Genomic DNA, 26,085 nt, shown 5'->3' with positions numbered 1-26,085 from the left:
CAGTTCTGACTGCAACAGCAAATACCACTAATGCAACACTTTAATTTTTCTATTTTTTATATGTTTAAAAGGAAGTTTTGGCTGCCAATTTCTCAAAATGGTGACCAGTTGCAACCTGGCAACTGTTACTGTCGAGCCCTGCACATTCGTGTCTCTATAGTGTTGTGTTCAAACTCGCAAATTTCGGTGTGAACGCAACATAGCAGCATTAGTTTTCTTTACAGTTAGCATTACAGCTTAAAGCAATTCTTACCTTTCTTCCCTCAAAAGTCCCATCCTCTTCCCCCTGTCTGACCTCTGACGCTCCCTTCTCCCCCGACTCATGTGTTGAGAGAAATTCTGCGTTTTAGTGCCATGGGAAGTCCGAAGTTTCGGACCTCCAACCCTTCCCAAAAGATCTCCAAAAGAGAGTTCCCAGATGGATCTGCTGAGACAATGACAATCAATCTATCTGGAGGAGTCAGGTAAACCCTGCTGCCTCATATGCAACTATATATAAACATACCTTCCACTATGACTATGACGTGCTTTGTAACAAGCTGCCGTGTGCTGGTTTAGCCAATGGGAGCGCCGTCCTTGTGAAAAAGGGAAGTTGTGATTCAAAATGAACGCCAGGTAGTGGAAAACAAGTGTACTCACACAGTACAGTACCCACAGTGCAGCTTTATTTGACATATATTTCCTATTAGGACACTCAGGGACATGTCCAGTAAGTCTCACTCTTCCTTTGCACAGAGCAAAGCCCCTTATTTAGGTTTTACCACACTGACCTCATTTAACAGTTCTATAGAGACCTCCCTTCTCTCCCACAATCCTTCTACCCAGTTAGTTTTCTTCCTCCTACAGGATGGAGAGAGAGAAAGAGAGAAAGGGAGGATGAAAGTGGAGCAGGGAGAAAGAGAGAGAGAGGGGGAAGTGATAAATCATCCTCCACCTTCTGAGTTTGGGTTTTGTTGTTGTTCTCCTCCGTCGTGATGAATCGCCCTCCTCCGAGAAAAGAACGTATATAAAAACAAGAAAATGAAAGTAATAAAATGAAAGAATGAAAGAGAAGGCCATTTTCACTTTCTCCCTCTTTTTCTGGCCTATCTGAGGGATGATGGGATGGAGAGAGCGAGAGGACAGAGAGACACTTTCTGTTCTTCCTGGGAATTTATGAGCCGTGAAGAGTTTTCAGAGAAGCTGAAAATATTGCTGCAGTCGTTCATCACACACTTTCCAGGATCCTCCGGTCCCCCCTTTCTCATCTCTTCTCTCACCCTCTTTTCCTATTCTCCTGTTTTCTATATTTGTTACTGTGCTGTTCACGCTTCTAGATGGACATACTCACGTCTCGTTTCTTACTCAGTCGCACCGCAAAGTTTCTAAGTAAGTTGTTGGTCCTGTTTGAATTCATAATGTAAACACAGTGGATTTGATCTGATTCAGTGGGAATATTTTGGGGGGACAAACAGACATGATAAGAGTGACTTTGCATTTTTAAGGAGCTCATAGTGAGTTGGTCTTAGTCTGCTGATTGTAAAGTTTTTTCTTGACTGTCTGTGTGAGCACTGGGGCTCCCTACGACCGCACCAAGCCTCCACCACAGCAAAACTGCAGTTCTCTGAGTGTCCACTAGGATCAGTTTGGATAAAAGAGCAGTTTCTCATTGACCCCCGTGTTAAACAGGCCGTTTGCAAAGCATCATTTAACCTGTTTAAGGCCTGGGTGAAAAAAAACAGTTCTAGTCTGTATGTTAACTAGTCTGAGGCAGGTGAATTTTTGTGTACCACGCTAGGTTTTATTTGATTGGAGGTTAAAGTTTATGAATAATTAGGGCCGTGGCCCTCACTTCTCCTCGGAGGTATACGTCAGCCAGTACGGGTGAAGTCGGTGCAGTCGTCTGCAGGCAGCAGGTAGCATCTGTTCCATCTACAGTCTCAAACTGGAGTGATGCTGCTCACTGTAAAGCTACTATTTCTGTCATTATTTTGTGCACCCAGTTTCTCCTGCACACCAACATGTGCGTTGAAATTATCAGAAGTGACGCGCTCCTGACGCTCTCTGCGGGGACGTACCCGGCTGTGATTTGTGGAGGTAATGCTGATGGCGAGGACACTGAAACACTTATAACACAATGAATAAAACACCACAAAGTAAGTGGTAATCTAAAGAAGTTTTTTGGCCGCTTTATTCAAATTCCAAGGGATTTTGGACGTTTGCACATGACCGAATTCATTCATTCATTCATCTTCAACCGCTTGTCCCACCACAGCGAAACTGCAGTTCTCTGAGTGTCCACTAGGTCAGTTTGGATAACAGAGCAGTTTGTATGGGATTGGGTATGAATTTTTCCGGCCTTGTGATTGGCACCTACTGCTTTGTCACGTGCATGATATAGTTGGAGGCAGATTTTACGGTTTCATGTAGACGGAGATATTTTTTAACGGTGGTGTGGACGGGGTTTGTTTCTTTTAACCGGGGGCCATAAAGGTTTGGTTCTAAAAATCCCTGTGTTTGTGCGGAAGAGGCCTAAGACTCTTTTTCTTTCTCAGTGTTGACTGAGTCAGCATCTGAGCTTGGAGCAGGTTCATGGTTTCATACTCAGCTCAACAAAATCAGTTTCCCTCAGAGTAAAAATCCTCAAGACCACGATGTTTAGAAGAAGAATTGCTTTATTTATCCCTCAACGGGGAAATTTAATTTTTTCACTGTTATTATTAATCATGTTACACACACAGGCCCGAAATACACACATGCACAAACAGGACCTATACATGCAATTAAGGAGAGATTTTAGAGCGAGGGGGCTGCCAGTGACCAGCGCCCCGAGCAGTTGGGGGTTCGGTGCCTTGCTCAACATCACCTCAGTAGTGCCCAGGAGATGAACTGGCATCTCTCCAGCCACTCTGAAGCCACCAATCCACGCTCATGGTCCACACAGGGACTTGCGACCCTACGGTTCCCAGCCAAGTCACCTATGGACTGAGCTACTGCCGCTTACCGTTATGTTTCACATATGAAATATCTGAAAACCACATGCCCCTTTATTCATCATCTCATCTTCAGCCTCTTGTCCCTGTCGGGGTCGTGGGGGGCTGGAGCCGATCCCAGCTGACATCGGGCGTGAGGCGGGGTCCACCCTGGAGAGGACGCCAGTCTATTGTGTCAATAAAAAGTAAAATATGCTGTTCATGTAAAGGGAGAGCTGTATAAAACAAGTCATGCATTAAGTCTGATCAAATATAGATTAACGATACATTAGTTCAGGATCACGGTTGCTCATACACTGTATGTTGGTGAATTCTCCAATAAATATGCGTCATATCCATCATATCAGACGTCCTCTAGTCAGCACCACCAGCCCTTAGGGCGCACTCACACTGTTCTTCCTCACCGGGCCAAAACGGGTTTTTCGGGTCAAGCCTAGTGCGTTTGACCAGTGTGAGTGCACCCGCTCCGCGCATAACTGTGGCCAGCTGGCCGTCCACGACCCGTCTGAGAGAGGTGGGCTTTTGTAGAGCGCGTTTGCACATGTACGAGCACGAGCGTGCGCACGTGTACGAGCACGAGGCCTACGGCGGTTCTGATTTCATTTCCTGTGCGCCTGTTGGGACGTAGAAAAAAGAAGGAGGGACCATGCGCGGACATTTAAAACAATGGCGGTGAAAGGTTCATGTTGGTGTGATGCGAGTGTTTACTGCAGATTTGGTCGATGAAAAGATTCAAAAACAGTCGACAAGACGCACAAAAACTCATAGGTCTACGGAAAGATCTGGAAACAAAGCCACGCATCGCCATGACGTCATCAATGCGTGTGACGTGTTACGGCGTGATGATGTATGGACAGGCAAGAAGCATTTGCGCGAGGCCCAGGTAGTGTGAGTACAAATGGGCCTGGGGCGCGGGGGGACAAGTACCCTAAAGCCCGGGGCGCGGTGCGGAAGGACAGTGTGTGTGCGCCTTAAATCTGTCTAAACCTCTGTCTTTAACTTCTCCTCTCTGTCAGTGTGCAGCCGTTCTCCTCCAGTTCCACCTGAGAACATTTGACTCCGGAGGGGAGATATTACCTCACCTAAAGGAAAAATATTTATTATTAAACGTGTTTGAAGCCCTTAAAGCTCCGTCATTATCCCAAACAGGGAGAGGTTCTGTAATGTGATTAAATTGACGAGGCGTTGCTCTCAGCTTGCTCTTAAATGAAAGCAGAGATTACAAGCTTTTCGATGACATCAAATATGTCACGCTCGCTAACAGGATAATAGGGATAATAGGAGGCTTAAGGCATCCCAATTTTGAATGGTAATGTAATGGCAGCGCGGGAACAAATCAGCACTTCAGGTGCAAATGTGTCACTGAGCAGAGCGATGCATCAGCTCAAATATCAAACCACAGCCAAAACATAAAGGAAACCTCTGTGTTTACAGGGAATACACCCGAAAAATACACTTTTTCTTCAACTTAGTTTCTACTTCAGGGGGGAAAAGCAGTTCAATCCAAGTTCACAGTGTTAATCCAATCAAAGAAAGGGAGGATTAACACTCCAAATGCACTGGAAGTGATAATTAGTGCTCCTAATTGACGCTGAGTACAGACTGCAGGCGGCACATTTCAAGCATTGGCAGGATCGTTTTTTTAGCTGTGACAGCTTCAACCTTGTGACCGGTAACACAAAGAAGACGAAACATGCAAAAAGTTACAAATAATGTCATTATTTGCAATGCAATTAAGAGAGAGAGGAGCAGAGAAAGGGAGAAAAGTGGGAGGAGAACACAAAAAAGTTGGAGCGCGCCCACCCGACTTTACTGATTGGTATTAATATTGAAGACTTGCATAAAAGTCCTCCAACGCATCAGTGTTTGATCTGTGTTATGCATCCTCTGCAAAAACACAAAGGGGGTCATGATCAGTGCAAATGATGACGGGAACATACGCTGAATTAATTAGTAAAGGCCTCCTTTCCAACCAGAGAAGTCGTAGAGTTGGTGGAACTTTTTGGAGAAGTTGGACACGAGTTGGGTGATGTCTGGCATCAGCAGGGATGACGACACGAGAGGTGGCTGTTGTTGCTTCAGTTTGATCAGAACGGCAGAGTTTTCCTTCACTGAGAGATGAGAACAACACTAAAGGCTTTATCTCCGTTGGAAACAGGTTTTCTCGCTTCTCCTGATTGACCATCAGCTCGTGATGGACAGATGGTTCATCCAATAACGTGCCAGATATGTTTTAAAAGTGCCTGTCCTTTTCCAATCAGCTTCCAAAGACAGCGCCTCAGCATGGATGGATTACTGAACGGGCCTAGCGTGCACAGGTCCAGGGACCCACAAGGTCAGAGGCCCTGACTCATAAAATGTTGCTAAAAGAAACACAAAATGATCACAAAGGGATCGAAAGTACACGAAAGAATACACAAAACAACCAAGAAATGACAGTAAGGATGCAACAAGGCTACAATGAGATGCTAAAGGACTAAGAAATGGAGACAAAACGATCACATAGAGGAATCAAAATGATGAAAAAGACAGGCAAAGTGATTAAAAATAGAGTTAAGTTAGTTTAATGACCACAGAGAGAAACAAAACCATGGCATAGAAATGTAAAATGACTGAAAAAGATGCAAAACTATTACAAAGACGTAATTTGGATGTCTTGTTCCTACGTAGACAGGGTGGGGGGCTCTTAGGGCGCCCTCCCACTGTGCCTCCGTCCCGTGCCCCGGGCTTTAGGGTCCTTGTCCCCCCCTCCAGGCCCGTTTGTGCTCACACTACCTGGGCCTCGGAGAATGCTTCTTGCTGCCTATACGTCATCACGCCGTAACACGTCACACGCATTGATGACGTCATGGCGATGCGTGGCTTTGTTTCCAAATCTTTCCGTAGACCTCAGAGTTTTTGTGCGTCTTGTCGACTGTTTTTGAATCTTTTCATCGACCAAATCTGCAGTAAACACTCCACCTCCGCATCACACCAACGTGAACCTTTCGCCGCCATTGTTTTAAATGTCCGTGCATGGTCCCTCCTTCTTTTTTCCACGTCCCAACAGGCGCACAGGAAATGACCTCAGAACCGCTGTAGGCCTCGTGCTCGTGATCGTACACGTGCGCACGGTCGTGCTCGTACATGTGCAAAGCCCACGTCTCACAAGCGTACCGCTCCTAGGTGCGGTACGGTTGCACTCAAACTGGTCAAAGGAACCAGACTTTAGACGGTATGGATGGACAGTGTGAGTGGAACCTTACATGTCTTCGCCCAGGGGCCCATTGTCTCCAGTAACTTCTGTGCGTCTCAGACATTTCTTTGAAACAAACCATTCCACGAGTCAAGTTAATCCAAACTACCATCTACTGTTGCACCCGACCTGCAGTAAATCAACTCTATTTTCTCATCCATCTCTGTAACTGGTGAGCGCTTCCACCGCTTCACCGAGGCTTTTCTTCTTTACCTCACTTCATGTCAGAGCTTTGCCTCTTTATTTGTGTCACAGTGCAGCGCTGCTCTGATGCTGCGCGTTGACAGCTGTATTAGTATTTTCAAAATGCTTCAGGTCCCTTTATACCACATCTGACACTGCTATATATTTGTTGTGTTTTGTCTGCTGATTTATGACAGCCGCACTTTGAAGGTACACAGGGTGAAATTCTTTCCTTTTCATTTTTACTCCTGGTTCATATTTTTGTGAATGAAAGTTTCCCACAAATGACACAGGAAAAGTAGTATTATAGATCATTCTGAGAGGACGAATGATGCCAATTATAAAATCCCCCAAACTCATTAAACATCTCATTTCATCCTCAGTCTCTTATCCGGGGTCGGGTCACGGGGGCATCAGCTTTAGCAGAGGACCCCAAACTTCCCTTTCCCGGGCCACATTAATCAGCTCTAAGGGCGCACTCACACTGTCGTTCTGTACCGGGCCAAAACCGTTTTTTCAACTAAAGCCTAGTACCTTTAAGCAGTGTGAGTGCACCCGTTCCGCGCATAACAGCCGACAGCGGTGGGCTTGAAAGAGGTGGGCTTTAGCAGAGCCGTTTGCACATGCACGAGCGTGTGCACGTGTACGAGCATGAGCACGAGGCCTACGGCGGTCCTTTATGTGCGGATGTTGGGACATAGAAAATAGAACGACGGACCATGCGCGCATTTAACAACAACAACAATGGCGGTGAAAGGTTCACGTTGGTGTGATGCGGAGGTGGAGTGTTTACTGCAGATTTGGTCGATGAAAAGATTCAAAAACAGTCGACAAGACGCACAAAAACTCTGAGGTCTATGGAAAGATTTGTAAACAAAGCCACACACACGCGATCAATGCGTGTTACGGCGTGATAGCGTATGGACAGTAAGAAGCATTGGCCGAGGCCCAGGTAGTGTGAGTACAAACGGGGCTGGGGCGCGGGGGGAGAGGGAGGGGGGACAAGTACCCTAAAGCCCGGGTCGTGGTGCGGAAGGACAGTGTGAGTGCGCCCTAACTGGGGGATCCCGAGGCGTTCCCAGGCCAGTGTGGAAATATAATCTCTCCACCTGGTCCTGGGTCTTCCCCGAGGCCTCCTCCCAGCTGGACGTGCCTGGAACACCTCCCTAGGGAGGCGCCCAGGGTTCATCCTTACCAGATGATCCTGAACCACCTCAACTGGCTCCTTTCAACGCAAAGGAGCAGCGGCTCTACTCCGAGTTCCTCACGGATGCTGAACTTCTCCCCCTCTCTCTAAGGGAGACTCCAGCCCCCCTCCTGAGGAAACACATGTAGATGTGATATTGAGCTATACAAATAAACTTGACTTGTGCAGAGAAGTGAATCAGTTCATTAACTCATTAACTCGTGAATGGTTTGAAAACGTTGCATCCACCTTGTGTTATTGTCACATAATCTCTTCATTGTAGATCACAATCCTCACTTTATTCAAAGCCATGACGTGTTGTTTGAATTTTAGAGTTGCTGCACATTTCATCAGTTTTTTAAAAATATATATTTTTAAGGCTGTTCCCTCTTTCAACCCAACAGTTACGGTTCATTTTCTACTGAATATTTAGACGTCAAAGAATGAAAAACAACAAAACCAAAACTGAGACCGAAATAGAAAAGGCTTGTCTCGACGGACGGAGGAGGGGGGGGTTGTAATTTGGAAGAGGTCAGAAAAAGTGACACGTTGTTTAGTAGCTTTGCACCTTTTTCTCCTTTTAAGGGGAGACAGCAGCCGCCGTCGGGCTCAGGTGAACGCTCGCCACGGGGGAAATAACACTCACCTAAATCACAGGGAAGAGAGGAAAGACAGGAAGGAAGGAGATGATGAGGGATGGAGGCGTGGAGGCATAGAGGGAGATAAAGAAGATAGAGGAAGGTAAAGTAAGACAGAGAACAAAAGGTAGAAAAGCAGAAAATGTAGAATTACAGCTGAGGAACGTAAATATAATAAGGAAGTAAAAACAGGGTACGGGCACAGAGGGAAGAGAGAGAGTGTGACAGAGAGAAGAACATCAGAGGAAGCAAACACTGAACAAGTGCAGAGACACAAAAATACAGAGGAAAAAAGACAAGAAATTAATTCACAAACGAGGGGAAATGAGCCGAGGAAGGTCAAGACACGGAGGAAGGAAACAGCAGAAGAGTGAAAAGAACAAACGACTGCAATGATGGAAACTAAAAGCCAGCGAAAAGGGAAAGAAATGATGGTCTGAAGAAATTTAAATCGGGCAGCGGAGAGAGAGCGTGAGAGAGAGAGAGAGAGAGAAAAGAGGCTGACAGAAATAGAGACGGACGGAGAATAAAGGAGAGCAGCGGAAGAGAATCAGATAAATGTAGAAGAAGGCGACGGCAGAAATAAAGAAGAGGATGGAGGAAAGAAAAGAGAGCGGTGACAGGAATGAAGAGGGAGATTGAAACAGGGAATAGAGAAAGAAGAACATTAGGAGAGAGAGAGAGAGAGAGAGAGAGAGAGAGAGAGAGAGAGAGAGAGAGAGAGAGAGAGAGAGAGAGAGAGAGAGAGAGAGAGAGAGAGAGAGAGAGAGAGAGAGAGAGAGAGAGAGAGAGAGAGAGAGAGAGAGAGAGAGAGAGAGAGAGAGAGAGAGAGAGAGAGAGAGAGAGTAGAGGATAATGGAGAGCAGAGGGAGGAAGTGTAACCCCCCCCCCCCCTTTAGGGAACACATCCTTTTGTTAATGATGGCGTTAATTAACAGTGTGTGTGTGTGTGTGTGTGCGTGTGTGTGTGTGTGTGTGTGTGTGTGTGATGTGCTGACGTGACACCTGTTGTTGTTTGTTTCGGTGCAGTTTTCCCGTTTAATGCAGTCGCTCCTGTAAACTGCTGAGTCAGTGATTAGCTTAAGTTTAAATGAGTCATCATCATTAAAACAGAGGAACTATGACACTGTAACAACAAAACATGGAGTCTTGTCTTCACCCCACTTCTAATGCTCACCTATGAAAATATATAGTTGCAAAGTCCCGCTCCTTCAGCTAGACCCCCGCGGGACCTCTGAGATCGTATAAAATGAATGGGTCTCAATGCGGATGATGTAGCTATTCGCTTGTCCAAGTTGTTAAATGCCCTGAATTAGAAATATGTTGTTTGTGGATTTAAATTATACGTTTTCATGTCGAGAGTTTGACGTTTATTGTGCAATTGTTCGGTTTAAGGCCGTAGAGAAAACACAACGAGAACGATGTCATGTCTCGTCATCACCCTTTCTCACCCCGTAAGTAAAACCTTCCATATACAATTACGATCACCTCTTTCAACAGTTTTTCATCCATAATGTTATTGTCATTTCATCTCTTTCTTGTTTTTTAAAAACTCATATCTGTTCAAACAACGGGGAACACGGCACTGCGTTGAGGTTTGGACCGGCTTGGACCCGGAAATCATATTTTGAAAGGATGTGATGTAGCGTAGTCTGAAGAATGCAAGTTCAGTGTGAGAAAAATATCTCGATCTTTGGTCTCTTGTCACACCGCGGTGAGGTCCGTCCCGTCTTTGGGTTTTCCGTCTTGTGAATTTCCTGTTTTATTTTGAAAAGTAACTCTCCTCTCGTTCCAGGTCACGTGCCCTTCCTCTTGTGTCACCGGTCTGACGTCCTCCCCTGATCCTTGATTGTTTCCACCTGTGGTCCCTTCATGTGTATAAAGTCCGTGTCTTCCCCCGTGTCCCGTCTCCAGAATATTTCGTACTTTACGTTGAATGTTTCCAGCACTTTTCCACAGCCTTGTTCACGCCACGTTCTTGATCCGCGAACCTCCGCATCTGAGTCCTCATTCCTGTCAACGCCTCACATCTCTAACTTCATCTTTCAGCAAAAAGATAGAAGAAGAGGAGTCTGACAAACACTAGGGTTCTCCGATTTTTGCCTTACTTTTACACAAGCGGTTATTGTGTTGTTTGTTGGTTATTGTTTGTTTTGTTGAGCGTATTAAAAAAACAACAACAACAAAAACAGGATACACAGGAAGTAAGAAAACCTCTAGTACTAGATACTAAGTGGAGAGGGGGTAGGAATTAATAAGCTAATGCTTCTTCCTGCTCCTTTTCAAACATACAAAGGGATTTAATGACTAGTGCTTCAAGTGTAATTCATTTTTTTCATATGTTTGAAATAAGGCATTCATTCATTCATTCATTCATAATTCTGCAGAGCCAATGAGATGAGAAATGAGACAGGACACAACATCTTCCCTCTTTCTTCACGAACAATCACAAGAAACAACCTGAAACGATCATGTAAAAGCTCTTTACTTGGGCGGTTACGAGTCTTTCTGTCTTCCCATGTGACTCTCCATGACTTGACCACTGTACATCCTGAGGATCTGTGTTTAATGCGAGCAGTCGTTAAGAGTGCCACGGTGGGTGATTCAGCTCTTCTGCGTAACATGCCCCCGGGTCATCATTACATCCTCCTCTTTTGTGTGATCTGGAAGAATCTGTGGACGGGGAGAGGCTGGAGGTGGACTGAATGCGCTGAGTGGTTGCCTGAGAGACGGCGCTGAGGGCCGTGCACTTCAGGATGACACACGTGAAATAGACACGCGTGACTTTGTAAGCCGCACGCAGCTCTTCTTTCATCCATAACAGAATGTTGGGTTTAGCTTTTGGGTCTGTTTTGATAACTCCGATTTATCCAAATGAGATGAAAACATAACAAATCATTTTATCTCTCATGCAGTTCCCAAAGACGACAATTTATCCTTAATATTTTGGCTATCTGTTGAGGCCAGCAGATAGCCAAGCCAAGACTTCCTCTTCTGAGCGGTGGCCATTGTTAACGGTCTGATTACGGCGTCTCTATAAACAGATCTCTGCATATGAACGCAGATAAATAACAACAAAAAGCGAATGAAAGGATTAGTCATCAGTAGCTGACAGGTTCAAAGATTGCATTTCTGCCAGTGTATCCAGCTATTGCTGTCACGCCGCGGTGAGGTCTGTCCTGTCTTTGGGTTTTTCAAACAACGGGGAACACGGCACTGTGGTGTTGTAGAAGTACGAGGCTTGGACCCAGAAGTCATATTTTGAAAGGGTGTTACGTCGCGTAGTCTGAAGAATGCAAGTTCAGTGTGTTTGTTCTCCACCAATGCTTAGAAAAATATCTGGATCTTTAGTCTCTCGTCACGCCGCAGTGAGGTCTGTCTTGTCTTTGGGTTTTCTGTCTTGTGAACTTCCTGTTTTATTTTGAAAGGTAACTCTCCTCTCGTTCCAGGTCACTTGCCCTTCCTCTTGTGTCACCGGTCTGACGTCGTCCCCTGATCCTTGATTGTTTCCACCTGTTGTTCCCCTCATGTGTATAAAGTCCCTGTCTTCTCACCTGTCCCGTAGCAGATTATTTGGTACCTTGTGTCAAATGTATCCAGCGTTTTTCCCCACAGTCTTGTTCGTGCCCTCGAGTTTATTGTTTCCGCGTGCAGGTGATAGTCATTCTTGTTTTGTTAAAGTAAGTGTAGTGTTTATGAATTCTTGTTTTATCCATTGTTTGTCCCTCCTGGTTGAAGCGTCCTTGTTTAATTAATTATGTTGTTCACTTTGTTTTTGGTTATTCCTCCCGTACGGAGCGACTTTATTTTGTACTTTGTTTCATTACTGGCGACTTTCTTTTGTTCCTCCTGTGCGGAGTGATTTTTTTGTTTGCTGTGCTACGTTCCTGTCGTCAAGCTAACAAAGTCAGTGTTGATCCGCGAACCTCCGCGTCTGAGTCCTCATTCCCGCCTGGGGCCTGACAATTGCTCTCCACTCGGACTGTTTACCTGCATGCAACCAGAGCGTGCAAATGTCGTCTCGTTTCCCACAGATTCCACATTCATATGCAGAATCAGTTCATGCAGATTACCGCAGATGCATCACAATCAACTGGCAGTGACGCATCATTGGTAATAATCACTCATCAAGAATGCAAGTTCAGTGTGTTTGTTCTCCACCAATGCTTAGAAAAATATCTGGATCTTTAGTCTCTCGTCACGCCGCGGTGAGGTCTGTCCTGTCTTTGGGTTTTCCATCTTGTGAATTTCCTGTTTTATTTTGAAAGGTAACTCTCCTCTCGTTCCAGGTCACTTGCCCTTCCTCTTGTGTCACCGGTCTGACGTCCTCCCCTGATCCTTGATTGTTCCCACCTGTGGTTCCCTTCATGTGTATAAAGTCTGTGTCTTCCCCCCTGTCCCGTGCCAGATTATTTCGTACCTTGTGTCGATAGTATCCAGCGTTTTTGCCCACAGTCTTGTTCGTGCCATCGAGTTTATTGTTTCCACGTTCAGGTGTTTGTATTCCTTGTTTTGTTAAAGTAAGTGTGGTGTTTTTGAATTCTTGCATATCCATTGTTTTTCCCTCCTTTGCCTTTTGTTGTTCCTCCCGTACAGAGCGACTTTGTTTTGTACTTTGTTTCATTACTGGCGACTTTCTTTTTGTTCCTCCTGTGCGGAGTGATTTTTTTGTTTGCTGTGCTACGTTCCTGTCGTCAAGCTAACAAATTCAGTGTTGATCCGCGAAGCTCCGCGTCTGAGTCCTCATTACCACCTGGGGCCTGACAATTGCTATTCACTCGGACTGTTTACCTGCATGAAACCAGAGCATGCAAATCTCGTCCCGTTTCCCACAGATTCCACATTCATATGCAGAATCTGTTCATGCAGATTACCGTAGATGCATCACAATCAACTGAAAGTGACGCATCATTGGTAATAATCACTCATCTCGGTGCTGCGGTCCGTGAACGAACCAACACGTTGCTGCTATTGAACGGCTGCCAGTTTCATTCTGAGGCAGGAGCCTTTGTACCCTTTGTTTCTGATGCCGTCTGCTTCTTCATCTTGCTCCGGACAGAAAGCACTGGCAGACAGACTCATGCGTGCAGGAAGGTGATTATTAAGAGATGTCCATCGCAAACATTGGTCACAATAGTCGTACTGCCTCATCTGTGAATCCAATGCAAGCTCCCCCGTGTTTCACCTACAGATCTATCTGGAAGCTATTTCTCCCTCTGAACAGTGCTTGGCCTGGTTTCATTACTCTGTATGTTTTCACTTTAATTTAACCAAGTTTGTTTGAACAGGTGAATGCACTCTAATTAAACACAAAGGCATGCACACAGCTTATTTGTGGAACAGCTAATTCTTCTCCTGAATCGATGGTTGTAATTATGTTGAAGCGCACAAACCAATCAGCATATGGAGCAACACACACTAACCTACTGTGATTAAGTGAATTAAGTTTCTCATAATAAAAATGAAAGGGTGTTTTCAGTGTCTCTTCAAGCGTCACACACACTATTGCATTGGCTTGACCGACGGTAAAAACAACCGTCAAACTACAAACACTAATTTGTTTCACAATTGCTTGGATCTATTCTTAAGAAATGCCACGATGAGGGGAAATGAAAGGATACTTACTCACTGCAGCCGTGTGCTCAATTCATCTCATCTTATCCCCCGGTCTCGGGGGCAGCAGCTCCAGCAGAAGACCCCAAACTTCCCTTTCCCGGGCCACATTAACCAACTCTAACTGGGGGATCCTGAGGCGTTCCCAGGCCAGTGTGGAGATCTAATCTCTCCACCTGGTCCTGGGTCTTCCCCGAGGCCTCCTCCCAGCTGGACGTGCCTGGAACACCTCCCTAGGGAGGCGCCCAGGGTGGGACATAGAAATAAGAAGGAGGAACCATGCACGGACATTTAAAACAATGGCGGCGAAAGGTTCACGTTGGTGTGATGCGGAGGTGGAGTGTTTACTGCAGATTTGGTCGATGAAAAGATTCAAAAACAGTCGACAAGACGCACAAAAACTCTGAGGTCTACGGAAAGATCTGGAAACAAAGCCACGCATCACGATGACGTCATCAATGCGTGTGACGTGTTACGGCGTGATGACGTATAGGCAGCAAGAAGCATTCTCCGAGGCCCAGGTAGTGTGAGTACAAATGGGCCTGGAGGGGGGGACAAGGACCCTAAAGCACGGGGCATGGGACGGACGCACAGTGGGAGTGCGTCCTAATAGAGAAAAGTCAGTGGATCTGTGCTGTACCACGCAGTCACCTCTGTCGCCCCATTATCAGAGTGCAGTGATAGGAACTCTCTTAATGGGGGAGGAGCCCGATCATTGATCACTTTGAGGCTAGAATCAGTGATTAACAACGATTTCAAAGGTCAGAAGATTATAATTCTGAATGATGCTGCAATGACGGCTTTTTGTCCCGTGGTTCGAGAGTTTGTTTGTAAAGAGTTTGCATTCAAACAAGTGTCGTTTTTGTCGCTTGTGATGCAGTAAAAAAACCCTCCCATGTGTTTGAAATGGGCAACTGTCTGAATGCTTTCACCCTTTGGAGTTATTGACGGCTGATTTCCATTTGGCTGCTTCGGTTTCAGGCTTTTGTGCATTCATTCATGTTATCAGTAACACCGACATATCTGCTGTGCAAAGACCCACTGCATTAACAGTTTAACATGTATTCAGACCTGGAGGCATGTAGACACTCAGGAGTCAAGTGACACAGTATTAGTTCTGTATTTAGGGTTTTTTAGCTCCATTCTTATGATTAAAAGAAGCAGAGGACGCTGAAGGACGAGTAGTTACTCCACAGCCTTTCTATATGTTCTGTTGTAAAAGTGCCTCGATGGCTTCATTAGTCTGAGTGACCCGTGTGCCTCGACACGGATAAGCCTTATGCAGATGCGGCACAGGTCGCGCTTTCTGCAGCTCTTGCGAAACGGCCGGTATCAATCTCCATAAAGGAGACACTCCGGAAAGAGCCTCGCCATTCGGCATCTGCTGATAACAGGCGCATTAAAAACCAACCAGCTGTGCACACAGGACAGAAGTCATAGGATGGAAGAAGTCTAAATGGACTCTGATAAAGCAGATACAGAATCTCAGAGTATATGCATTAGCATTTGGGCTTCTGTGTTTCTGTAATGACTCAATAAAAGCCGCTTGTATTACAATAAATAATCTGTTGTGAACTGAGAACGAAATGTAAAGAGCACAGTAAATGTGGAACATGTCATTCCTCTGCCTGGCCTTCCTCCCGTGATTATATTCGGCATTTTTGTGATTTAGAGAATGAGCTCTACCCCAAGTTCAAGTACCCGGGGATCATGTTCACAAGTGAGATGACGATGGAGCGTGAGTTTGGCCGGAGAATTGGAGCAGCGGGGGCGGTGTTGCAGTCGCTCTACCGCAACTGAGGAAGGCAAAGCTCTCGATCTGCCGGTCAATCTTGGTTCCTACCCTCACCTATGGTCATGAAAGCTGGGTCATGACCAAAAGAACGAGGTCGCGGGTACAAGCGGCCGAAATGGGTTTCCTCAGGAGGGGGGCTGGAGTCTCCCTTAGAGAGAGGGTGAGAAGTTCAGCATCCGTGAGGAACTCGGAGTAGAACCGCTGCTCCTTTGCGTTGAAAGGAGCCAGTTGAGGTGGTTCAGGATCATCTGGTAAGGATGAACCCTGGGCGCCTCCCTAGGGAGGTGTTCCAGGCACGTCCAGCTGGGAGGAGGCCTCGGGGAAGACCCAGGACCAGGTGGAGAGATTAGATCTCCACACTGGCCTGGGAACGCCTCAGGATCCCCCAGTTAGAGCTGGTTAATGTGGCCCGGGAAAGGGAAGTTTGGGGTCCCCTGCTAAAGCTGCTGCCCCTGCGACTCGACCCCGGATAAGAGGCTGAAGATGAGATGAGATGAGATGAGATTTTTTTGATCATCATGTCCTGATCCTTACTCGTCCGCTCGAGGTCATCAGTAAGTTTCCCACCTCTGTAGATGACCCGCCGAACCGATCCATTCATCTGTGTATTGTTGTCTTCATTTGAGTTTAGGGCAAATTTGTGTCCAGGTCCATTAGAGCTGAACTCAGGTTACTGTGGAGATTTTTTATACATAAAGTGTTTATTTTTGTCACAACATTATGAACGTTTACTATTGTTTATTGTGCACATATAGAATAAATAGAAAATTAATTTAGCATGCTTTTACATAATTAGTAATCTAACACAGATGACAGATGTTTGAGTCGGCCTCAGGCTCGGCAGAAAAACAATAATTTGGGAGAAGAAATCTGATACTAAAGGAATGTGAAGAGTAGAAAATGAGGAGTCAGAGAGCGTAACCGGAGAGGGGAGGTTTTCCTCTTTACAGAATTGCGCGGCTAATTGAAGAAATTGTGCGTCAAAGTCGCAGGAGCTCGCCTCTGCACCACCACTGAGCGAATGAGAAGTGTGCGTGTGAGTGTGAATGGGGGATGGACGGCCCTAAGATTTAAATTGGGGATGTTCCTACAAGTTTTTTTTAACCAATCAGTTTCATCTCATCTCATCGTCAGCCTCTTATCCGGGGTCGGGTCTCGGGGGCAGCAGCTTTAGCAGGGGACCCCAAACTTCCCTTTCGTGGGCCACATTAACCAGCTCTAACTGGGGGGTCCTGAGGCCCCCCTCCTGAGGAAACACATTTCGGCCGCTTGTACCCGCGACCTTATTCTTTGGCAACAAAATTACATTGCAAATGCGAGGCTCTGGGTTCTTTTGTTTGAGGTGAGGCAGGATGTTTACTGTCGACTGTACGGGACTCTCACACCGCCTCAAAACTGACTCTAACAAGTCTGATCACATTGGTCACTGCAGCAGGATGTCGGGTTGCTTTCTCCAAAAGTTGATTCTGTCTCAACTTTACTTTTTTTCCCCAGCACCTCCCTGCATCTTCCACAGCCACAGCCTTAACGCACTATTCAAAACGACTGCCTGATCAAGGCTGAACGCCGGTGAAAGCAGAAAACTCACCAAGCAACAGCGTGCTCATCTCATCTCATCTTCAGCCTCTTATTCGGGGTCAGGTCGTGGGGGCAGCAGCTTCAGCAGGGGACCCCAAACTTCCCTTTCCTGGAGGCTGATGGGGAATCATTGTCAATATCTCTGGCGGACTTCACTGAGGTAGTCAAACGACCCCACAGTGGCAAAGCCTCAGGGGTTGATGAGATTCCTCCTGAAATGCTGAAAGCTTTGGGTTTGGAGGGGCTGTCTTTGTTGACTCGTCTCTTCAACATTGCGTGGAAGTCTGGGACAGTGCCAAGGGAGTGGAAGACCGGGGTGGTGGTTCCCCTATTTAAAAAGGGGGACCAGAGGGTGTGAGGGTGTACTCAGCCTCCCTGGTAAAGTCAACTCCAAGGTGCTATAAAGGAGGTTCGTCCTATAGTCGAACCTCAGATTGAAGAGGAACAGCGTACTGCGCAGTGCTATAATTATATTCTTCTGCAGCCGGGAGGCGTGTTCTTGTGTTTTAGGCGGGAACGTAGATCTTTGGAACATAGATCACCTTTTGACAAGAGTCACAGGATTCAGTTTACCGATTGGCTGCAGCTATTTTCTGGCTGCACTTTGCAACATAATCAAACGGTTTTCTGCACCTGTTTCTGTTTCCTCTCATATGTCAATTTGCTCTTTGTATTTGTTTGACTGTTTGCCAACCGTAAGCATAGTTTAGCATGGAGTATTGCTTGTTTCTGGGAAATAAGACAGTCAAAGTCATTATCTACACCAGTCTATTTTGCTTGTTTTACGTGCAGAGCTACGGTTGTGTGTTTGTCTCTGAGCAGAAATCATGGATGACAGAAAACGCTCAGGTTAGAAAATCATAAAAACTGAGAAATCCCTCTGACAGCACTGGAACACTCTGACTGACTTAATTGTGAATAAGTAGTTTGATTAGCAACTAGAGAAATAGGACTTTCATAATACTTCATGTGGGAACAGGAAAGACTTCAATTCAGTCCCCAAAAAACATCCTTGATCCAGACGCAGATGCAATCATGGTGAAGTGTTTAGTGATGAAGTACAGGCAGGTGAACCGGAACACACATGCTGAAGAGGTGATTCCTCTCATGAATAACACAGAGCAGGTAAATTGAATTAGTACTCTCCTGTTGTACTTAGTATGTGTGGTCTGGGTCAATGGGTCTAACTGTTTATCCAGCGAAGACTCCTCAAACAGACAGAAGCAGGCAGAGGAGAGCGAGAGGGGTTCGTGTTACTAAACCGTGCTGCGTTCTGTAGCGCCTAAATATTCCTCAAAATGTATTAAAATATGTTTCTGAATCTTGGAGGAACATTCACAACTGCATGATAATCAATGGTGTTAAAACTGGCAACCAAACGGTCCCTTTTTCCAGCGCCCAGACACTGTGAGTGTGTAGTGTGTCAAGGAGCAAATGGCTTCATTTAAAGTTTTCTGCCTCGGTTTGAACTTCCTGCATAAAATCATCCCAGTACATACACAGTAAACAAAGCACCAACAGCGTAGTTAGGGAACCCGGAGTTCATCAAAAGAGTGTTTTAAAGACTTACCTACTGGCCCCTGTACCAGCTCCTCTCATAGTAAAGTCCATTCAAGTGGATTAGCAAAGTCAATCCCAAAGGAAGGAGCCCATTGGTGCTTTGTTTTGTGTGTAGGGACTCTTCTCATGCTGCTGCAGAGGTTTGCTGTTATTTTCAGCAGCATTAGTGGTTAGAAAAAGCCGCATACGGCTGTTAGCGACTGTTAGCTATTGTTAGCAACTCTTCGGGATTTCTCCGTAAATAGTAACACGAAAAAAATTGTCTCAACGGCTCATTTGATGAGTGTGTTTGCCGAAAAAGACCCCTTTTACGCCTGAATTTGACTTTAAAGAAGCGTTTTCAGGTACCAGAATGAAGCCTTTTTGTTTATTGTGTGTGTGTGTGTGTGTGTGTGTGTGTGAGAGTGTTTGTGTGTGTGTGTTTGTGTGTGTGTGTCTTATCTTTTTAAACCCACTTGGTAAAATAAAGAGTACTGTGCACCAGAGACTCGTCAGCGGACGCTTTCATCAAACTTAAGAGTCGACCAATTTAATTGACTGCAGTTTCTCCAAATACTTAATTATACCCAAGGAGGCGAGGACGTGTGTTTGTATGTGTGTGTGTGTGTGTGTGTGTGTGTGTGTGTGTGTTTGTTTGCATGTCTTTGCAGTTGGAGGGAGGAGAGACTCAGAGACAAATGGGAGCTTCCTCTGGGCCTTAAGGCAACTGTTGACTGTTGCGGAAAATATTGGACTCTCAGAAATAGCTGACGTTTCAGTGTGTCTTCAACGTGCACATACACACACACACACACACACACACACACTCTCTCTCTCTCTTTGTGTCTCATATGCTGGCGGGCAAATGAGGAATGCTCTTATGTCATATGGCAAAGAGTCTTTCTTTCTGTTTTCACAAAAATGCAGGATCGCAGATGCATGGACTCAAACAGGAACATGCAGAAACACACACACACACACACACACACACACACACACACACCGTTGCCGTTACTAAAAGGCTTCTGCGTAATGCACACATGCACACATATCAGCTGTATGTTTCTTTCTGCTCACACACACAAACACCTTCCGTTGAGCGTATGCGTCACTGTGAGGAAGTCACTCTGATCCAGAGTCATTCCTCTACACTGCAACACACATACACACACACGCACACACACACACACACACACACACATACACACACACGCACACACACACACACACACACACATCACGTATACCAAACAATACAAAGAGAGTTCAATCAACAGACAGCAGACATAACAGAGGAATAATGGACTACCCACACACACTCACAGCTCAAACACCCTTCAACCTGATATCAAACAAAGATCACAATCCGTCTTTCTCTCTTTCTTCTTCTCTCTCTCTCTCTCTCTCTCTCTCTCTCTTTTATGTATTCACACAAACACAAGCCGGGGCATCATGTGTGCGGGATGTGGGGTTATCCATCTGCGGTTGTGTGTGTAGGTTTGCCAGGCCGAGGAAACAAACAAACACGGTGACTAACCCTGACAGCAACCACACGTTACGCAAGAAACCGCTTCCTGTCTGTTTTTCCGCTGCTCCAATTTTGGATATGTGACTCTTTTCTCTCTCTTTCTTATGTTTCCCTTCCACTGTCGCTGCTGCTGCTGTCATTTTGTACCATACCCAGGAAAACAACATCCCTGTGTGATGGTAAGAGTCTAGTTTGTACAAGATCTGCCTCGTGCAACATCTAATTTACTCTTTTTTAGGGAGTGACTTAAAAGGAAGCAGCAGATTTCCCAGAGTGTTCAGATCCCACGCCTGCTCGTCAGTTCAGTTACATTCAATTGTCAGAACGATGTGCCAATCTCAGCTAATCAGCTGAATACTTGAGCAGAACATGACAGAAAATGTAAATGCACTGCATAAATATTGGCTGATTAAACCCAGTTACACTGACAACTTTGCATCACAAGCAAAGATCTGACATTAAATCAAATCATCAGATGGTTTTCGTTAAACTGGTTCAGGGAGAACTTCGGTTGTCGAGGCTGAGGTTTTTATTTTTGTAGTTTTGACAGTTTTATTCTACACGATGACGGCTGTGATCTGAGGATGTGGCACGAGGGCTTTATTATATCTATTCAATTCAATTTCAATTAAAAAAACTTTATTTGTCCCCGGGGGGCAATTCAGGGCACACAGAGCAGCAAATAACGACAGTGCAACTATACAAAAACATTTTAACCTAACAACAGGAACAGTGATTAGCTAATTAAAGAGTTTATTTCCTTATATCATCTTCTTATATTGCTCATTTACAAATTACCGTATTCTTCGCACTATAAGTTGCACCTAAAAACCTTCAAATTTCTCAAAAGCCGACAGTGCGCCTTATAATGCGGTGCTCCTTATATATGGACCAATATTGAGCCACAACAGGTCTCGCAACTACGGTGAGCAGCCGCCGACTCTATTTTCCCCCGTAGAAGAAGTAACGCGTGGTGCATGTTGAGATAGGGCGCACTCACAATGTCCGTCCGTACCGTACCTTGCCCCCCCAGTCCAGTCGGACAGGCTTAGTTTACATGTAATGTGGCGACATGGGGTAAAGTCATTTTTACCCGGGGTTTTAGTCCCGTCTGAATGTGTCAGTAATTATTCAGGAGAGTGTCAGTAAAAGAAAAATACAGTGATTTTCACCTTCTTTAAAACGGTCTGAAAAGAATCCCTCGGATAAAATCAATCCTGTCCAGATACGGCCGTCTGTAAAACATGGGTAGATATTCTGTTATATCCTGTTAATGTGTAGTTCCTGTGTTTTTTTGGAGCATGGAAGAAGCACTCTAATCACTTTTTTAGATAGTAATTTAGATGATAATAATTTTAGGTGTTATTTTATTTAAAAGGGGGCAGTGTAATTTCATAAAACACATGATTACACATGGTGAAAAAAGCCAGAATTAGCCCGAAGGCCGGTTTTCATCTGTGGTCCCCTGAACATGATGTGGAAAGGCAAAAAAAATCACAATACATGTACAACATAATACAAAATACATATGCAAACACTTACTATACATCTGATCTCATCTTCAGCCTCTTATCCGGGGTCGGGTCTCGGGGGCAGCAGCTTTGGCAGGGGACCCCAAACTTCCCTTTCCCGGGCCACATTAACCAGCTCTAACTGGGGGATCCTGAGGCGTCCCCAGGCCAGTGTGGAGATCTAATCTCTCCACCTGGTCCTGGGTCTTCCCCGAGGCCTCCTCCCAGCTGGACGTGCCTGGAACACCTCCCTAGGGAGGCGCCCAGGGTTCATCCTTACCAGATGATCCTGAACCACCTCAACTGGCTCCTTTCAACGCAAAGGAGCAGCGGCTCTACTCCGAGTTCCTCACGGATGCTGAACTTCTCCCCCTCTCTCTAAGGGAGACTCCAGACCCCCTCCTGAGGAAACACATTTCAGACGCTTGTACCCGCGACCTGGTTCTTTCGGTCATGACCCAGCTTTCATGACCACAGGTGAGGGTAGGAACCAGGACTGAGCGGTAGATCCAGAGCTTTGCCTTCCTCAGCTCTCTTTTCGTCACAACGGTGCGGTAGAGCGACAGCAGCACCGCCCCCGCTGCTACGATTCTCTGGCCAAACTCACGCTCCATCGTCCCCTCACTCGTGAACATGATCCCGAGGTCCTTGAACTCCTTCACTTACTATACAATTAAGAAAAAATACAACATCACAACGTAACATTTTATCATAACATCAAAGCATCACAACAGGCTCATCTTTAGTGTTGGCAGCTGTAAGTGTTGATTTGTTTGTCCTTTAGTTTCGTGTTTCGTTAGTTTTGTGATCTCAGTAAGCAATGTAGCACACATGGTGACGGGGAGGTGAAGCTGAGCATAAATCGAGAACCCCCTCCCAACTCTGGTAGAATAAGGGGGTTTCTTAAACCCGTGGGAATTGGATATTTGTATTACAGACGCCCTCAGATAAGACTGTTTTACCCCACGTCCCTACGTAGAACTAAACCCGTCCAAATAGGGCTTAAGTCAGCACAGAGCTGTGGCTCTTTTGTACATCCACACACAACCACACACTGAAGTCACATGTCAGCTTGTATGGGGACTTGAACCGGAGACCCTCCCCACGGACTGAGCTTCTGCCGCCTCAAAGCAGTGTAACGTTAAGATGCCTGCGTTTTTAAGTCCTGAATTATTTAAATTAATTTTGCATAATTGCAGCACGGAATAATTTGGGACCATGCATAATTAATGATTTCTGTGTTTAACTAAAGTTCCTAATTGTGTTTTTGTACAAACAGCAGATGGGAACAGCACAGCGCGAGGTGCATTAACGCAGCCGTCAAAGTAAACTTTTAATTGCGTTCCTCCTGAACTGCGGCCGCGATGGCACCGTGGGCTCAATGCTAGAGGAGTCATTTCATCATGTTCCTCTATTTTGAGTTGTCAGACACATGTCAGTTCATGTAAGTTTTTTTTCCGTCCCACTTAGACTTTAAAAATTGTTCTTGGAGGACGGCAGCTGTAATTACAGTAGCTTGGATTCACAACAGCTACACATTTCCAGTAGCTATGAATGCATCGATATCACTTCTCAAATAACTTAATGCACTCCTTTGCTGTCCATTTATGTTTAAACCAAATACTTGATGAATTAAAGCTATTTAGTAGTTAGCTGATGTTACTTGCATCCACAGACGTATTAGCTAGCATTAAACAATTAACGGTGCTAGCAACATACTGAACCTGTGCAGTGTTAGGGCGCACTCACACTGTCCTTCCACACTTGGACAAAACAGGTTTAACCAGTGTGAGTGCAACCGCTCCGCACCTAGCTGCGTCCAGTTGGCCGTCCACAGCCCATTTGAGAGAGGTGGGCTTTTGTAGAGCGCGTTTGCACATGTACGAGCACGAGCGTGCGCAAGTGTACGAGCACGAGGCCTACGGCGGCTCTCACGTCATTTCCTGTGCGCCTGTTGGGACATAGAAAAAAGAAGGAGGGACCATGCGCGGACATTTAACAACAACAATGGTGGTGAAAGGTTCACGTTGGTGTGATGCGGAGGTGGAGTGTTTACTGCAGATTTGGTCGATGAAAAGATTCCAAAACAGTCGACAAGACGCACAAAAACTCTACGGAAAGATTTGTAAACAAAGCCACGCATCGCCATGACGTCATCAATGCGTGTGACGTGTTACGGCGTGATGACGTATAGGCAGCAAGAAGCATTCTCCGAGGCCCAGGTAGTGTGAGTACAAACGGGCCTGGACGGGGGGACAAGGACCCTAAAGCACGGGGCACGGTGCTGAAGGACAGTGTGAGTGCGCTCTCAGCCACCCTTCGTATCATGACAACTGATGTGAATCAAGCTGCTCATTTTTCTATGGATAAACCTGTAACTTAGAAATAGATCTTGTTTGCACGCTTCTTCTGTCATAACGGGGGTAATGGGGACGACGATGACCTGGACTAATGAGAATATTCACAGGCTTCATGCTTCTTCTGTGTTTTGACATTTTGTTCAGAAGAAGAAGAAAAAAAGACGCAATGAGCATTAGCATTACGAGCATTAGCTCCCGTGGCTAAACAGTCAAAGCACAAAAACAGACAAACATGGGAATTACGTTAGCCTCCATATGAAGTTAGGTAGATATGATGCATTAGCAGTGGGAGCAAACATCGCCAACAGACAGAGATAAAGGAAAGAAATGATGTGTTAGCATTAGCAGTGTTTGCCCTAACTGTGGAGACAAAAGTAGAGAATGCAAAGTATCAATGTGCCACGTACACTGTTGGTCGACCGATGTGTGCTTACCACTGCAGTGAGTTCTGCAGAACAAAGATGGAGGTTAAAGAAAAGCAGAATCTCTAACATTAGTTCACAATGCAGACATACCCACTGGGCTGTTTAGTTAATATTCCAGAATATAAAACTAGTGCCAGCAGCAGTGTTCATGCAGGACAGAAGCAGGAGGAATAATTGAAAGGAAGCTTTTACACCACTCTCCACTATGCAACTCATATTAATTAACCCGGACAGCTGGGAAAAGAGCATAATCGGCTGTGAATTACCTCTGTGGAGGTCACACTGTGACAGACAATAAAGATATTATCGGTGCTGTGTCAGGCGAGCGGGCTGGTGGATGAATGCAGATGAGAGGGAATGTGTTAACAGCCTGATCCAAGGTGAGCATTTCCATTTTTCAAATGACTTCGTCCGTCTCAGGTGTTTCAACCGATACGCTGAATTACGACGAGTGCGACAGTAAAACATGTTGAACTTTCTAGATTAGCAATATTACAAGCTGCCAGCTGCACGGAGGTCGGAGGTCAAAGCTGTGACACCCAATGCTATCCATGTGAGTCCAGAAGGGTCCCATATGGCAGGTGCACGCTGGGTAATAGGAGCCGACTGTGGAAGAGCTTTTCTTGCTGTGAGACGAGCAGGTGATTCTGTTCTACAAATGACTCATGCAGGCATTTCCTAATCTGCCACCTGTCTGCATAGTTAAGTTCCAGCGAACCTAAACTACTTGGTTAAAGTTGGGGAAAGTTCTTGTTGTTAAACTTTAGCAGCATTATCTTTTGGGAGAGAACACCTGACCACCCCAACCTTCTCCCACATCACACACCTTAAAGTCAATATCTTTGACTATTACAAGCAGTCACCAACATTAACTGTATTAAAGAAGTGGAAGTAGCCACCGTGACGTCACGCATTGCTTCGTCGACTGCTGAAATTTTGGCCATCTTTGTCTTTTGGAGCCAGAAGTGACTACATTTGGATGAGAGGGTGTATCTGACTCGTCTGTTTGACTCTAAAAGGCACCATAATTAACTAAATGAACATCATGCTGTATTGAAGAACACTTAAACTACTGATTGAAACCAGGGATGTCATGGACGTCCAATTAATTTCCAAATGACATCCAAAAAATGAACAGTAGAGTTCAAAGGTCAAATGATGAACGTCTATATAAAGTCCTAGTTGGGTCATGGTTGGACGTTCAAATAGTGGACCTAGTTTGGACGTTAAATAATTGTCAAAAATCTATCATGGACGAAGATCTGCACGTCTATCCAACGTCCAATGTTTAGTGGGGAAGACCAACTTAATCAAGTCCAAGTCAAGTTCAAGACCAGGTCCAGTCGAGACCAAGTCCAAAGGCAGTCGAGACCAAGTCAAAAGGCAGCCGAGACCAAGTCCATGGGCAGTCGAGACCAAGTCCTAAGGCAGTCGAGACCAAGTCAAAAGGCAGTCGAGACCAAGTCCATGGGCAGTCGAGACCAAGTCCAAAGGCAGTCGAGACCAAGTCCATGGGCAGTCG

This window comes from Echiichthys vipera, assembly GCF_963691815.1.
Source record: "Echiichthys vipera genome assembly, chromosome: 6".
Taxonomy (NCBI): Eukaryota; Metazoa; Chordata; class Actinopteri; order Perciformes; family Trachinidae; genus Echiichthys; species Echiichthys vipera.
The sequence above is the reverse complement of the archived record's forward strand: the minus strand, read 5'-3'. Positions refer to the sequence as shown.